Genomic DNA, 15,953 nt, shown 5'->3' on the forward strand with positions numbered 1-15,953 from the left:
TTTCTTTTTAAAATAAGTCAATTGAAGTCCAAAAAGATGAGTCAATTTTAAGAAAAATATTTAGTAAATAATAGTAAAGATGATAAACAGCTATGATAAATAATATGATAGTGATAAGCAAATGATGGAAGTTTGAGGAAATGATCCTTAAGCTTATTTGTAAGGTGTAGGTAATGCTGGGTATTAGAATCTATTCATCGGGACTTGGCTAAGGCATCTTTGCCCCTGAAATTTATCAAGCTCAAGTCCATTAGTCCTTGTCGGTGGTGTTGAGGATCACAAGATTTCTTGAGTTACAAGATACTCAGATTTCACAGAGCCTCCTAGGATAAAAGAAGAGATTTTGCAGTGGCTAGCTAATATAGCCTGTCTCTAAAAATATGATGTTTACTCCATTGACCTCTCACAGTGTATGGGAGGTAATGTGTTTTGTTGAGGGCAGGGGAGGTTGGTGTGGGACTTGGGAGATGTATAATACTGAACTAAGAAGAGATTTGTTTGTTTTTCCTCTGTAGTCTTGCTAAAAAGTGAAAGGTGGGAGACATCACCTAATCCATCTCTTCTGTGGCTATTTGTCTATAAAAGGTAAATGAAATCTCTCAAGTTATTGCCAGCCTGCCTAGTATTTCCTATAGCATATCTTGGCACTAGTAACATTCTTCATTTTCCTCAAGGGGTGGGACTAGAAGACCTATACTCTATGAGGATGATAAATACTTCCATGTTAACAATATCTATTTCCTTTTCTCTGCCTCAACAAAAAAATAAGATACTACAAATTAAACCATAGACTGCTGAACTGTCTTGCTCATCCGTGCATCCCTGGCAGCTAATTAAGTGCCTGGGGCAGAGCAGGTGTTCCTTAAATATATGCTAGAAGGGAAGCAAGGAAAGGAGAAAGAAAGGAAGAGGGAAGAAAGAAAAGAAGAATGGGGAAGGAATGTAGTCCAAGTGGCAACTGAGCCTCCCAAGTGGAACGTGAGCTCCATAAGAACAGTGACTTACGTGTTCCCCATCACTGAGCTCACTGACTGGCATACTGTGAGCACTTTATTCATATTTGTCAGACACATGCATGAATGAGAACAGACATAGTCCATGCTTTCTCTGTCTAATGAGAACAATAAAGGTATTCATATATGGTTATAGTTACTGTGGTGATAAGTGTTTTCAAGGCAAAACTGTAACAACAGAAAAAAAGAGAATACGGTGCAACTAGCCTAGCCCATGGTTATAAGGTAGAATTTCTCCAAGAAAATGACTACTGATTGGGCTGAGACCTGAAGGATGATAAAAGTTGGCCAGGAAAAGAGTTGGGGGAATCAGAGTAAATACTTACCTCTATCTCAGGGTTCTATGGATTTTGACCAATTTATTCAATTATAGAGATTCCATAAAACCCAGTATTGCCAAATCCAATGTAATTTATTTTTAAATTATCTCATTTTGGGAGAGCAATCACCACTGTGTCATCTAGCCAAATAATACGTATTTATAGCTGTGCTTATCAGTCATGTTACTCAAAAGGAAGGGTCACATCTCCATCAAACTTGATAGGGGAAAAAACACTTCTGTAGGCATTTTTCCCATTAGAGAAAATGATAGAGTCAGGTTTTCTTCCAACCTTCAGCACTGCCTGGTGTCCTAAAGTCCTTCCACGCCAGAAGTATTTGACCCACAAAACACTCCAAGGAGAAGAACCAAGGAGTCATGGAGGATCCAACAGTGCCTCCATAGTGTTAGAGGGAAGTAGAGGAAGTGCACAAAGGCACAGATAACTGAATGAGCTCAGCAGGGTGGAAGGATATCACAGGATGAATGTCATCATTGTCACCCAAAATTTTTACTGACAACTCATGCAAGGCCTGACACGATTTGGTCACTGTCTACCTTTCTAAATTCACCATCTCCATTTTCTCTCACCCCTACTCCATACCACCTTATATCCTGGCTAACCACCTTACAGCTATTTTAGCCTCCTTTCTGTGCCTCAAACAGGCTGAGTAGCTCTTGCTTTGGAGCTTTTGTGTTTTGGCATGCTCTTTCCCTGATTATCACATAACCAGCTTCTTTTTAACCTTCAGTGCAGAATCAACTACTGCCTCTTCAGAAAGGCCCTCCCTGAATATTCAAGGAAATGATTTATTTTACTAATTTACTTCTCTGTCTGTCTCTAGAATGTAAGCCCCATGAGGGCAGGAGCTATCACCTATGCTATTCTTAACTATAACCTCAGAGTTAGCACAATACTTTACGTATAGTAGGTGCTCAGTAAATAGTTTTAAATGAGTGAACTAAAATCAGACATAACATTTGGTTGTAGTCAAATTTATAAGCTAAATAATTCTGATTAAAAGAAGTGGTAGAGCTATTTGGTTTGATATGACACATAAAAAGAAACAGTTGATTGATTTTTAACTTTTTAGTTTGATGACAGGTCTCACCAAATAACACCAAGATCGTATGCTTTCATTTAAATGACGTATATCAGCTTTTGTTGGCACTATTGCTGTCACAGAAATGGCAAATAAACCAGCTGTGACCCCTAAGAGACTGTCTGCTCTAACTGATGAAAACAAAAATTGCTGTTTTGGCTCAATCTGGAGGCTAGGTATATAGAGAAAATCTAAATTTATATCTAGCCTTGATATAAACTCATCTGTTTGCCATTTGCCTGGTACAATTGAAAGTACCATTCTCACAGCCAGCCTGCCTGTAATGATTTCTAATACTTGCTGCTCCCAATGTGGTCAGAACTATGTCCCTAACATAATATGCAAACACTAACTTTTGCAGATGTCAATAATTATGCAGGTTTATCAGTCTAGAAGGTCAGCACATATTATAGAGGAGACAGTTTAGGCTGATTAGAAAGCTCGAACACTGATAACAACTTGAACATCTCTTATTGTTGAAAACAAACAAAAAGCTCAGCAGCTCTTTCCTATGATTTTTTCCTTGAGGATGCTGTGAGAAAGATGATTGCATCAGATTGTCCAGATCACAGGCTGATGGCATCAAGCTTTTGCTGCTAGCACTTGTATCCTTCATCAGGAAGCACAAAGAAACACAAAGGCTGTGTGGCAAGGCAGGAAAGGCAGAGAAAAGAAAGAGGCTGCCTCTGAGGTCCAAGAATTATTACTAAGGCCAAGGTGGGGAGGGCTGTGAAGGCAGAGAATCTGGGTTTGAATCCAGGGCCTATCACTCACTGGCTGTAGGATCCAAGATAGATTATCTAATCCCTCCCAGTCTTAATTTTCTGTCTGTAAAATAAGAAAAATAACGTTTTCCTTCTAGGTTGTTGTGAGGATTAAATAGTATAATAAATACATAGTCCTTTTCAATTAAAAATTACTATGGAAATACCAGGTATTAATTATATTCATAGATGCTCCTCCTTCCCCATTTTTAATAGATTTTGGAAAAATAGTAGAAATGTCTGGGCATCAAAAGCCCTGTGGTCTTTTGAAGCATCCTGAATGTTGGAAAGACAATGAATATGTAGTAGGAAAAATTCAGGCATGAACAACCTGGGTCTGAATTCTGCCTTCATCACTTCCTGTGTGACACTAAGCATGTTCCTAGACTTCTCTTTACCTTTTTCCTCATCAATAAAATAGGAATCCTAAGAGTAGTTCCCTTAAGGGCCATTGCAAAATTAAATGAGATAAATGAGTTATGCTTCATAATTAGCAGGATTATCTATGGAATGAAATTGCTGACTAGCCTTTAAAGTGATGTATTCTAATTCCGTAGATCAGGAACAGTGCGTGGACACCTTCATTTTCAGAAGTTCTAAGTAACTCTGATACATACATATCTGTGGTTGAGACCTGTTGTTGCCATGAAGCAAAATGTCACCATGCTTTCTTGTTGTTTATAGAACAGGTCCATAACAATCCTACTCATGGCTAAGAGATTTTTCTTCTTGACCTTCTCAGGTCTCAGTTTTCATGTCATTACATGGGCATAATAAGGTCAAACCTTACAGAGTGCCTATAAAGAACAGTGTTTATGAGTATAGACTCTGCAGTAAGACTATATGACATGAAAGGAACTCTCATCACACCATGGAAAGGGTAGATATCAATGTAGTTTGTTTCCTTTTCTTCCCCTGATGTGTATTCATATGTCTGGTCTAGTGGGTGTCGGAGCCTTGCCTCCTGCCCACCTTCCATATCCTCATCTCTGCATGGTTTCATTGTTCCTTCCTCACCATATGTGCCACGACTCTTAAATAATAAAAAATGATTCGATTTCTTTGTGGAAAACTGCTTCTGAAAAAAGTCAATGTTAGTGCCAGTGAAGAAAAGGAAGAGAAAGTGAAAGGGGTATGAAAAAGCATTCTTAGCCAGAGAAAACTAGTTTGGTACAGAATCACTAATGATCTGAAATCATCTGAATTTTATGGAGGAAATTGTGTGTTCACAAGTACAGATATTCCCATAAGATTTGGGATAATTTCTAGTAAAATCTAAGAGCTGTCTATATTATGGAAATCGATGTTGGCCCCTCACTCTCCACGGCCATATCAAGCCTACAACTAATTGGACCTGCCAGCCACAATCACCCAATCTGTGTTACCACCAGACAGAAACTCACTTTTTGCCTTTGTAAAGTGGGTTATTCTGTGTCGTCTGCCATCTGTGTGGTCTTTGCAGTCTCCCATATGTTGAACACAAGAATGAAAGCCTGGCTCACTGCCCTTTTTCAGCAGGGATAACACAACCATGTGCTTACTGAGTGTGTAATTGAACAATCAGCTCAGACCCCCTTTTCTTTAGAACCTCAGGCAGAGATTAAATTTGCACCCTGCGATCAGCTTCATGTCTCTTCCCTTGAGGACTAGGGTGGCAGATTTTCCTCCCCTCCCTGTGAATTGTGCTGGGTCCATTATTACATTTCTTTTGCTGCTGAATGAGGAAATCCAGGAGACATGAGGTGATTTCAAAAGTACATATTTCTTTTCTTTTCTTTTTTTTTTTTTTTTGTTAAGGCCTATGGGGAAAGAACACAACTAGATTATTTTAGGACTTTATTTTATGAAAAGAAAATTAGTGGTCTCTGGGAAATTATACATATTTGAAAAAAATTCAAGTTACAGTAATTCAAGTAATTAGGAAGCTAGTTTTGACAACAGTGAAAATACCAGCTGAGCCCCTAAGGATCCAGGGTTCATCACAGGGGGTGAGAAGAAGAGGAATAGCAATTTAGGCACAAGATACATGGAGCAACTTGTCCCTGTAAGATATGGCTGCTGTGTGTCCCATCTTGCAGGAGCAGAAGCAGATTTTCTGCAAGGTTATTGTGATTCACTTGCAACTCCTCCTGCCCCTTACAACACAGCAGCACGAACCATGTTACTCCTTTGAGGATTTTAAGACTGAGCTCAGGGTGGCAGTTTCTTATGACTATGCTCAAGGCACTGAGGGCATCACTTTACCCCCAAAATTCAATTAAGCCTCCTAATATCTTCATGGGAGGGCATTATTGTTACCCAATTCTAAGGCAGGAAAAATGGAACTTAGGAGTGTGAAATAACATGTTCTCTGTGGACAGCTTGGGAGCAGTGGAGCTGGAATTCAAATCAGGCCTGATAGATGTCAGGGTCTGTGCTCTTTAGCGTTATGTTGTGAGGCCTCGGCTAAGGACCGTCCTCCTTTTGCTTACCAGGAAGCTTCAGCCTGAGCACTCCCTCCCACTGGAAGTAAATATCTGTGAAAATTTCAGACAACTCTCCTTCTTCTCTTCTCTACCACCCTACATTTGTCTTTATTTCCACAAGATCCATGTTTATTTAGATTTCTAATATTCTTTTGGGGACTTTATCTTACCTAGTTTAACACTTCACCAGATATACTCATCCATCTGTCCATCTATCCATCCATCCATCCATCCATCCATCCATCCATCCACCCACCCATCTATCCATTCATCTGTCCATCCATCCATCTACTTTTTTATTCCTTCAACATCCCTTGATGAATATATATTGATTAACCAGACATGGTGGCTCACACCTGTAATCCGAGTGACTTGGGAGGCTAAAGCAGGAAGTTTGCTTGAGGCCAGGAGTTTGAGACCAGTCTAGGCAACACAGTGAGACCCCAACTCTCTCTCTCTCTCTATATATATATATACACACACACACAGTAGACTATAGGCTCCAAGTTAAGTGCTCAGAATATGATAAATGGTGAACAAAATAGTCATGATTCCTGACCTCGCTGAGTTTATAGCCTAGCAGGGGAGACAGAAATCAATCAAATAGTCACACATAACTACAAATTGTGACAAGTACCTTAAAGAAGTGGAAGAAGTTGTGAGTGCACCTAATAGGTTGTCCAGGCTTGGCCTGCGGGAGTTGGAAAGGCCTCCCAAGGGAAGTGCTATTTCAGCTGAAAGCTGAAAGTTGAGTAAGCTCCTGAAACAGCTATCACTCACTGAGTGTAGACTAGGTATCAGGGTTGACTCTAAGCACTTTTCATGTAGTAACTCAATACAGCCCTGCCTATTATTTTCCAGAACCCATTCTCTTAACCATACTCCACTGATTCCCATATAGGTGGAGAAGAGGGGAGAAAGACTCCTTACCAAGTGCACAGGAGTTTGAGGCTGGAGCACAGAAGACAGAGGGGAGCGGTGTGTGATGAAACCAGCCAGGTCAGAGGGGACGACACTGAGGCCATTGGCCTTACTTTGAAGAGTTTTGAGAAATCACTGTCTTTTCTTTCTTAAGCTAGGGAAGTGACAAGATCAGTTCTGTGTTTTCAAAGATTACTTTGGCTGCCGTGTGAACACTGGAGTATAGGAGGGTAGGGTTGGTGTCGGGAGAACAACTAGGATATTATTGCTATTCTCCAAGAAAGTATTTGAACAAGGGTGGTAGCTCTGGAAATGCGGGACAAATAGATGGGTTCAGGGGTACAGGTGGGTAGTCATGTATTCAACTCCAGTTATGTGTGCAAAACCTCATGTTGGTTTATACAATAAGATAGCCTTAAAATGTATCTCCACTCTTAGTTGCTTTGGTACATCTCCCCTAGTCCCTAAGAGATATCCTTTTCACTCTTCAGTTAGAAGTCCTCCAGGTGGGAAAGTTTTTTGGGGGGCAGGTGATTGTTTCTTACAATCACAGATTGCCCTGAGTCTTGAAGACTTTGGGACTCATGCAGTTAACCTGCAGGCAACAGAACTAAACATCTTGGCACATTTGTAGAAGTTATTTGACATTGACAAGAGGAGTTGAGACAAATCTAAACTCAACAAGCCCGTGACTGTTGTCGGTTCAGTGCTTCAATTTGAAGACAAAACAAAACAAAAAACTGTCATAGACTCCATAAGCTGAGTGGCAGTTTAAAGGGTAATTTAAAAATATTTTATAACTAGGAAATAAAGGTCTTATTGTGATAACATGCCCATAAATGTATGAGAACCGTGTCAACCCTATATTTATTAAAATACTTATGAGATTTTTTAAGCTAAATGGAAAAGTGAGAGGCCAAACGTTCTTGCTTGCAAATAGGACAGAATTTCAGCAGGTACTGACTTTCAAAAATTCAGACATAGCAGAAACATCTTTACAGTTTATAAATATAACCATATTATGGATGCTCACACATATAAGCAAAATGAATTAGGGAGCTGAAACATTTACTCACCTAATTATTACCCCCAAAATTGTCAAACGAGAAATTTGAGGCAAAACATGTTTTTGTTTTTGGCAAATGTGTCTTGTTTTGTTTTATTCATGGAGGTGATGTTTGAATTTGAATAATGGAGCAAGGATATGTTAAATTCATTCGGAGCGATGGAATTGTTTTGGAGCTGAAAGAATATTATTAATAGACCATGGAACTGGGAATGGTGTTTCTGGCTTTTCACATTTGCACATACAAGGCATGAAGAATTTAGATAGGATCAAGAGTTTCTTACTTAGTATTATCCCTAAAGTGATGGCTGGCTGTCACTATAGTTCTAGAGAGTCCTGCAAAGCTGCAGCTCCCTAGGAGGGCAGAGTACCCAGTTAAATCACCACGAAGAATCCCATCTGAAGCAACGTGTTTATGGGTTTAATACTTCTGCAAACATATACTCATTAGATTGTCACAGCCATGTGAGGAGGTTAGGGCCAATTCTGTGAGCTCCATTTCAGGGCTGAGGGTAACAGAAACACAGTGAACCATCTGTAGTAGGGGAAGTGACCAAAGGTGATGAGGCTTATTAGCAATCATTAGGTGCAGACCTCCATTCTCAGGAATACACATCCAGTAGGTTTGCTAACAAAGAGGCATCCTCCTCCCTCCCTCCTGCCCTCCTTCTCTCCCTTTCCCTCTGTCTGTCTCCCTTACTTCCTCTCTCCATGTGTATTTATGAAAAGGTTCTGAGAACAATACTGTGGTAGTCACTGATGAGAGAACCAAGGCAATAAGCCAGATTACCCAAGCCAAAAACAAAACAAAACTGTTCCTAGAAAAAAGAAGAGTATAATTTCTGAGCCAAACTTTAAGAATGGTGAGCCAAAATTCAGATAATTGAGGTAAATGGTTTGTTTTGTCTATTTGACTTAATTAGCTAAATAACATCCTTATCTCTAATTATATCTTGGTGGTAGAACCCCAAATCATAAGAGATCCCTGCCCTTGGGCCAATTTGGGGCAAGTTGCTTCAGTTATAAATTAAGTTTCCTCAGTCATAAAATGATTAAAGTGTAGTGAAGATTGAATGAAATGATACATGAAACTGCTTGGCACATAGGAACCCACAGTAATAACTGGTTATTGTTTATATTAAGGTGGGATGTGAGGAAGAACTTACAAGGATGAGAGGGAAGGTGGGAGGGGTTTCCAGGGAACCAATATTTGTGAAATATCTATGTAACAGGGTACTCACCAAAAAGGTGTGCGTTCTCTCTCTCTCTGCATGTTGGCCGTGACCCGAATGTACCCGTCTTGGGCCCCACTGAGGTTGCAGGTCCCTATAACCAGAGAAATGGGGTTGCCCTTAGCACCCCCCTATAACAGGCACTTCCTCATTACTGACAGTCCTTAGATAAAGCATTACATCTTCTTGACCCACAGGATGAGGAAGTGATTCCCTTTTCAATTCCTTCTCAGTGCTGATTTCACCAAGCAGAAAGTCTAAGTTCAGAGCTACAAATCTGTAACACATATCTTTTACACTTCATAAACTCCATCTTTAAAAAAAGCAGGTCAGAAGCTCAGAATCTTAGACAGCCTTCTAGTTAGAATTTATACTTTAAAAAATTTTCTTTTTATGGTGATTTTTTAACAATGAAAATAATAATATAAACTTTCATTTTAAATAATTTTGGGTAAAAAGAGGAGGTGTTTTAAAAGAATATTAAGGAAGCATTAAGCAACTATGATCAAAACATAAAGATGAGTTGGTGTGCCGACGTGACAAAAATCATGGCCATCACATTAAAATGGCTAAAGTTTGGAAATTGCTGCTCTTGCCAAAAGAAAACCACTAGTGTTCTTCATGGTCTTATGATCAATCTCTCAGCCTTATTTTAAAGCCATCCAAGACTGTCTGCTCCAAGAAAATGATGAGTTGATAGACATGGCTGTCTGAACCCACCTATCAGCGTAGGAATGTCTGCATTCTGGAAATGAACAATAAAAGCTTCTGTACAGGGACTGCACGTAGTGAGCCTGAGATAAATTTCTAGAGGGGAAAGAAGTGACCTAACCAAAAAAGATCAAACCTTTATTAGGTCCCTTCATCCATCTATGTTCCAGAAGACTGTTCGATGTGGGCGTGAGGTGTATTTGGAGATGAAATGTCCAAAGAAAACAAGAGCAGTAATAGGATAAGAAGAAACCTTTTCTTGGCATCAGTGTACTTATTATATTCTTACTGCATGCTCCTCTGATCAACCTAATAAATTCTCCTTTCTCTTCGAAAATGGCATGGGCACATTACTTTGTAGTCAGCAGCAGACATACTGTACATACTCCAAGAAGAAAAATGAATCTAAATAGAAAATTCTTATCAAGTGAAAAGAACCCACAAGGCCTTTACCTTCATGAGCTTACTTAGTATATGTACTAGGTTAATTCACTTCCAAATAAGTATGGGTATCACATTTCTAAGATGAGGAAAAAGGTTCACAGGAGTTAAGTAACATTCCTGAAGCAAACAGAAGAGATGGAGCAAGAATCCAAACTTACGCCTGACATCCTTTTGTTTTTCACTGTATGTTCTAATTGGATGAAGCAATGTTTTTGTTTTGCTTTCTTATTTTTTTTTTTTAATTAATAGAAATGGAGGCTCACTACGTTTCCCAGACTGGTCTCAAACTCCTGGGCTCCTATGATGCTCCCACTTTAGCCTCTCAAAGTGTTGGGATTACAGGCATGAGCTACTGTGCTCAGTCTGTTTTCTTATTTTTTAATCAGGACCTGCATATATAAGATGTAAAACTTCTGTCTCCTTTTTTTTTAAATTTGAGATACCTTTATCTGCCAGCAATTTTTTCAGATGTACAAAGCAAGTTTGGATTCATTTTACTGTTTCATTTGTTGATGCAATAAATTGTTGATGAAATAAATTGTTGATGATGTGATAAATCTATGACCAAGCAGAGAGCTTAGATGACTCTTTCTATGGTGTTTTCTCTACATATGTATGGTTCAACTTGTTTTGTGTTCATTCATTGGTTGATTCATTTGACCGTATTTATCAAATGTTTACTCTGCACTTTTGCATTGGACTTAGTCTTCTGTGTCTATCCACAAGCAAATTGGAACCAGCCTTCAATTTGTCAACGTCACATATCCTCATGGATAAATGCTCAAGTGTGTTGTGCACACCATTATTATGTTAAACGCATTCCTGACATGCGTTATCATCATATCAACTTGGGCAGAAGTCCTCCCCAGAGAAGGTGAGTGAAGATGAGGTCAGAAGCATGTGTTTTGTTGAGAGAAATGATTTTTAGAAATCATTTCTTTCTGGTTTTTCTTCCTGTTTTAAAAGAACCAAATAAGAGAAAACCTCCACAAGCAAAACAAATGGTAGCTTCAGCACATGGATGGTCTCCAACAGATCTTCATAAATATCAAGGTGCACAAACACTTTTTCTCTCTCTTAACTCACCCTCCCAGCACGGTGCTCAGAGTCCTGGTAATGTGCAGACTTCAGTGTAGGTGAAGCCTTAGGGTCTGAAAGAGAAGTTAGTGAAATAAGCTTCCTTCTTCCTATCTTGCTCCAGGGTTCCTCACTATCACATTTCCTTGTAGTTTCTACTTAGAAAGTCAACACAGCATACTGTCTTCTTTCATCTAAGTGTACTTTTCGACACCTCTATATTCTTGCCTTTTCACATCTTTATCATTCTTTCTTTGAATGTAAACCTTCCCCTATGCCTGTTTTCTATGCCCTTTCAAGAATGGTTTGGGAAGCTCTCTCTTTTGATAAGACTTCTATCCTCACTCTTTCAGAAGCAAAGATTGCTTTCAGATTGTTCTTTCAGAAGCAAAGATTGCTTTTTTTTAAACAAAGTTTTTCTTTCTTCTTTTGGCCTGAAGCACCAAACAGGTCTCTGAGTCTATAACATGGGCTTTTATTTTAGACGAGAGTCAAGAGAAGAACATGGGAGATATTACAAATCATATGTGTACTTTAACTTACTCCCTGAATGAATTTAATATACTTTTCATTGATTAATACATTAGGATAGCTGCTAAATGCCCAGTATGTGTAAGACAGTACGCTAAGGTTTGGTGAGAAATTGTCAAGGTATAGAGTGCTTTAGATTCTCTGTTTTGTATTAAAAGGGTAGTTCTACAATCAAATATCAATTACTTTCAGATATATGAAATCAAATATTGTCTTTCTCAGCTACAAAATTGAGATGTGGCTATGTACAGTATGTAACTCTGGATATAATAAGACAACACTTAGTAAATCTTTGAACAAATAAAAGAATACAGAGCTGGAGAAGAAAAGTCTCTGGGAAAGATCGGTTAAAATTAGAATTAGGGATTTTGGTAAATATACAAATGGGAAAATAAGCACTCCAGTGAGAAAATACAAAGACTCAGAAGACATAGAATTGATGTTTTTAAAACAATTGAGGGGATACAGAGGTGAAAAACAAATGTATTTACATACTTGTGGACCTCATGGACCAGGTAAATGAAGTTGTTCAGTGGAAAGTTAATTTTTAGAGGAGAAGGAACAGGAAATAATGCTTTACACACTGGTTTGTTTATTTATAGCACTTATTACTAAAGAAGTGATGTCAGTCAGAAAGAAATAAATTGGACTCTGTTGAGAATGGATCTAAGCCAATTTGGTCATTCTGAATTATTAGGTTCTTTTTTTAAGAACTTGTAACCTTCAAAAATTTAGAGGTAATTTAGTTTAGGATCTCCTCCCCTGCAGCTTTCCTACCAGGTTATAATGAAAGTAACTCTTAGCTAGGCACGGTGACTGATATCTGTAATCCCAGCACTTTGAGATGCCGAAGGAGGGTGGATCACCTGAGTCAGGAGTTCAAGACCAGCCTGGCCAACATGGCGAAATCCCAGCTCTACTAAAAATACAAAAAAATTAGCCAGGCATGCGGCAATCCCAGCTATAATCCCAGCTACTTGGGAGGCTGAGACAGGAGAATTGCTTGAACCTCGGAGGCAGAGGTTGCAATGAGTTGAGATTGTGCCACTGCCCTCCAGCCTGGGCAACAGAGCAAAAGTCTGTCTCAAAAAAAAACAAAAAGAGAATTCTCAAACCCAGATCTTTCACACTTTTTTTTTTTTTAGAAAGCAGACACCAAACAGTCTAGAACCTGTTTGGCAATCTTCTTGAATCCCAGTTCTATCCTTTTAGTTTCATACTTTGTGTGAAAGTCTCATTGGACACAAATGGATACTATTCTGGGGGCAAGATGGATTCAGCACTATGGCTGGCATCATGCAGAGTCCTTCCCACCAGCAACCTGCGTCCTGCATTGGCTGCCATTTCAAAAGTGCAGATGGGGCTTTCCACTTAGAATAGAGCGGTTTATGGCAGCTTAACACTCCCACGGGAACACAACTGAAAAAAAGCTAGATCAAATTCAAAAAACACATCTGTTTCAAGGCATCAGAGAGCTGCAAAAGCAATGAGGACTGGATGGGCTAAAATTCCAGATGGGAGAATCCCAGAGGGGTGAGGGAGGGATCTTTGCAGCTTTTTCCTAGGGGGGCATTTGTCTAGTTCTAGGTGTGACCATGAGGCTGAGAAGCCTTTCTTGGCTTCAGCAAGGGGCTGCTGTTGCCAGGGAGGGAGAAAACAGCAGAGACTGGGGCAGGTACGCAGTAAGGACATGATCCAACTGGTGATTTCAATGGCCTTAACACACAGCTAGTTTCTTCTGGAAGACATTTGCTCAATCCTGAAGCTGAGCCCAGTGGCAGACTTAGAAACGAAGTTTAAAAATCTTAGAAAAGCAGAACAGAACTTTCCTCCAGTTCATGGTTCTGCGAAGACACTGACTACTGGAGAGGAACTCTGGTTCATGGGGCCTGGAGGCAGTGGTGAGGTGACTTGTTTGCAGTCACCTGTTCCCTGGCAGCTTTGGCCAGTTCCAGATATGGCCAGAGCTGAGCATCTTGCTTGGCCCAACAGAGGGCCACTGTTGGGATAGGAAAGCAGAAGTTTTGGCATTTATGTGAGGCTGGAATTCGCTGGAGACTTGAGGAGCCTCAAACACACAGCTGGTTTCCCTTTAAGAAATTTCAGAATTCTGAAGCTGCATGGAACAGGAGATTAAAAATCAAAAAAATTCTGAAAAGCAAATGGGAGTTTTCTGTATTCTGTGAGCACTGAGAAGTCAAAGATCTCCCAGGCGCTGGGGTCCTGGTCCATACTTCATGTTCTCACTTAGAAGAAGGGCCTCATTCTGGGAACAGGAACAAACCCAAGATACACGCAGCCCAGTCACAAGCTTGGGGAAGATGCTTCTCCCAGCCTCAGTCTATCTGCCCCACAGAGGAAAGGGTTGATCCTCTCCTGGTGGAAGATAACATCTACAGTCTCCATAAGTTTTTATACACAAAAATCTGGCATTCAACTAGATATAAAGACCACTGAGGTCAGAAGATTCTCATACCCTGTCATGTAAGGATGGAGTATGTTTCCATCCTATTTTTAGCCAATCTACCTCTTGAACACACTAATTGCACTAATGGAAACACTTTTGTTTACTAGCATGATAGAAAATAATTTATTATGCCAATAAACAAAACACATTGTTGAGTAGAGATAAAGAGCTGAAACTCTTGCAGCAGCCCTTCTGGGGTATGACTGTAATAATTAAGGGCTGGTTGATCACTCTGAAGTATGTATTTTTGATTACAGTGTAAAATAAACAAACATGTATCTGTAATACATTGTCTATGATGAAATGTTTTAAAGTAAATAATAGCTCATATAATAGACCAAAAGCTCTTTAATAATTTGTTGTATATTTTCAAAAAGCTAGAAGAGATGATTTTGAATGTTCACAACACAAAGAAATCTTAAATGTTTGAGGTAATTGATATGTTAATTATCCTGTTTTGATCTTCATACATTGTATACACATACTGAAATATCACTCTGTATCCTATAAATATGTACAATTATTACATGTCAACTAAAAATAAAATGGAAAAAAAATCAGAAGCCTTGGTAGATTGAACTCTGTGTGCCTAGCTAATTCAGAACTCAGCATGTAATAGGGGATCAGTCATACTTGTTGAGTGAATTAATAGATTAAATATTTAGGTAAAATAATAAACGATGGGCTGGGCACAGTGGTTAACGCCTATAATCCCAGCACTTTGGGAGGACAGGATGAGTGGATCACGAGGTCAGGAGTTCAAGATCAGCCTGGCCAACATGGCGAAATCCCAGCTCTACTAAAAATACAAAAAAAAATTAGTTGGGTGTGGTGGTACACACTTGTAGTCCCAGCTACTCAGGAGGCTGAGACAGGAAAATTGCTTGAACCCAGGAGTTGGAGTTTGCAGTGAGCTGAGATTGCGCCACTGCTCTCCAGCCTGAGCGACAGAGCAAGACTCCGTCTTGAAAAATATAATAATAATAAATGACAGATTACTCTGGGCATTATTTCAAATGGAGAGAATCAGAACAAGGGGCTGTTCACCTCTTTGTACCTCTTCTCCCTAACTCACTTTGAATCCCCAGTCATGTCTTGTATCCCAATTGGTTCTCATATCCTGTCTTGGATTGCTTTGTTACCATTCTGATCATTTTCCATGCCTTTCCTGGAAGGCAACTTAGCAAGGAGACTGGGAAGCAGGCACTCAGGTGTCAGGCAGACCTTATCAAGCAGCCTTGACTCTACAACTTACCTACCACCCGTAAGTTGGCCACTAGCAAGTTACTTAACCTCTCTGGATCTCAGCCCTCTACTGTAAAATGGGTATAGCATAGTAGCTTTCACAGAAAGTAGATGTGAGGATTAAATAAAATAATACTAGTCAAATGCTTAGGAGAGTTCCTTCAACATAATTCAATGTAGTTATACAATAAAATATTAGCAATTATTATATTCTTTTGTAAGTCTATGCATTGCTCAATTTGGATTTTTCAATCGAACAAAAATTAAGATTACATCAAGATTGTGCACCTTAACAAAACAAAGGCTCAGGAGAGAGGAGACTCAACTAATAAATGCTAGAATACATACTTTCATGTTAATATTCTACCTTCCAAGAAGTCAATTTGAAAGACTGACACTGAGCTGAAGATATTTAAAAAGCAATTTCCTAGCCTGTTAACGTTTTCCAGTCTATACATGTCTCAAACAGTTTGGGAGACCCCTAAAACCAGCTTCCTTGCTTCCTAGGCATGTCTCTCTCTATATATATATATGTATATATGTATATATCTATGTATATATGTGTGTATCTATGTATATATAATATTATATATAT

This window comes from Colobus angolensis, unplaced genomic scaffold (genome assembly GCF_000951035.1).
Source record: "Colobus angolensis palliatus isolate OR3802 unplaced genomic scaffold, Cang.pa_1.0 Scaffold183, whole genome shotgun sequence".
NCBI classification, from domain to species: Eukaryota; Metazoa; Chordata; class Mammalia; order Primates; family Cercopithecidae; genus Colobus; species Colobus angolensis.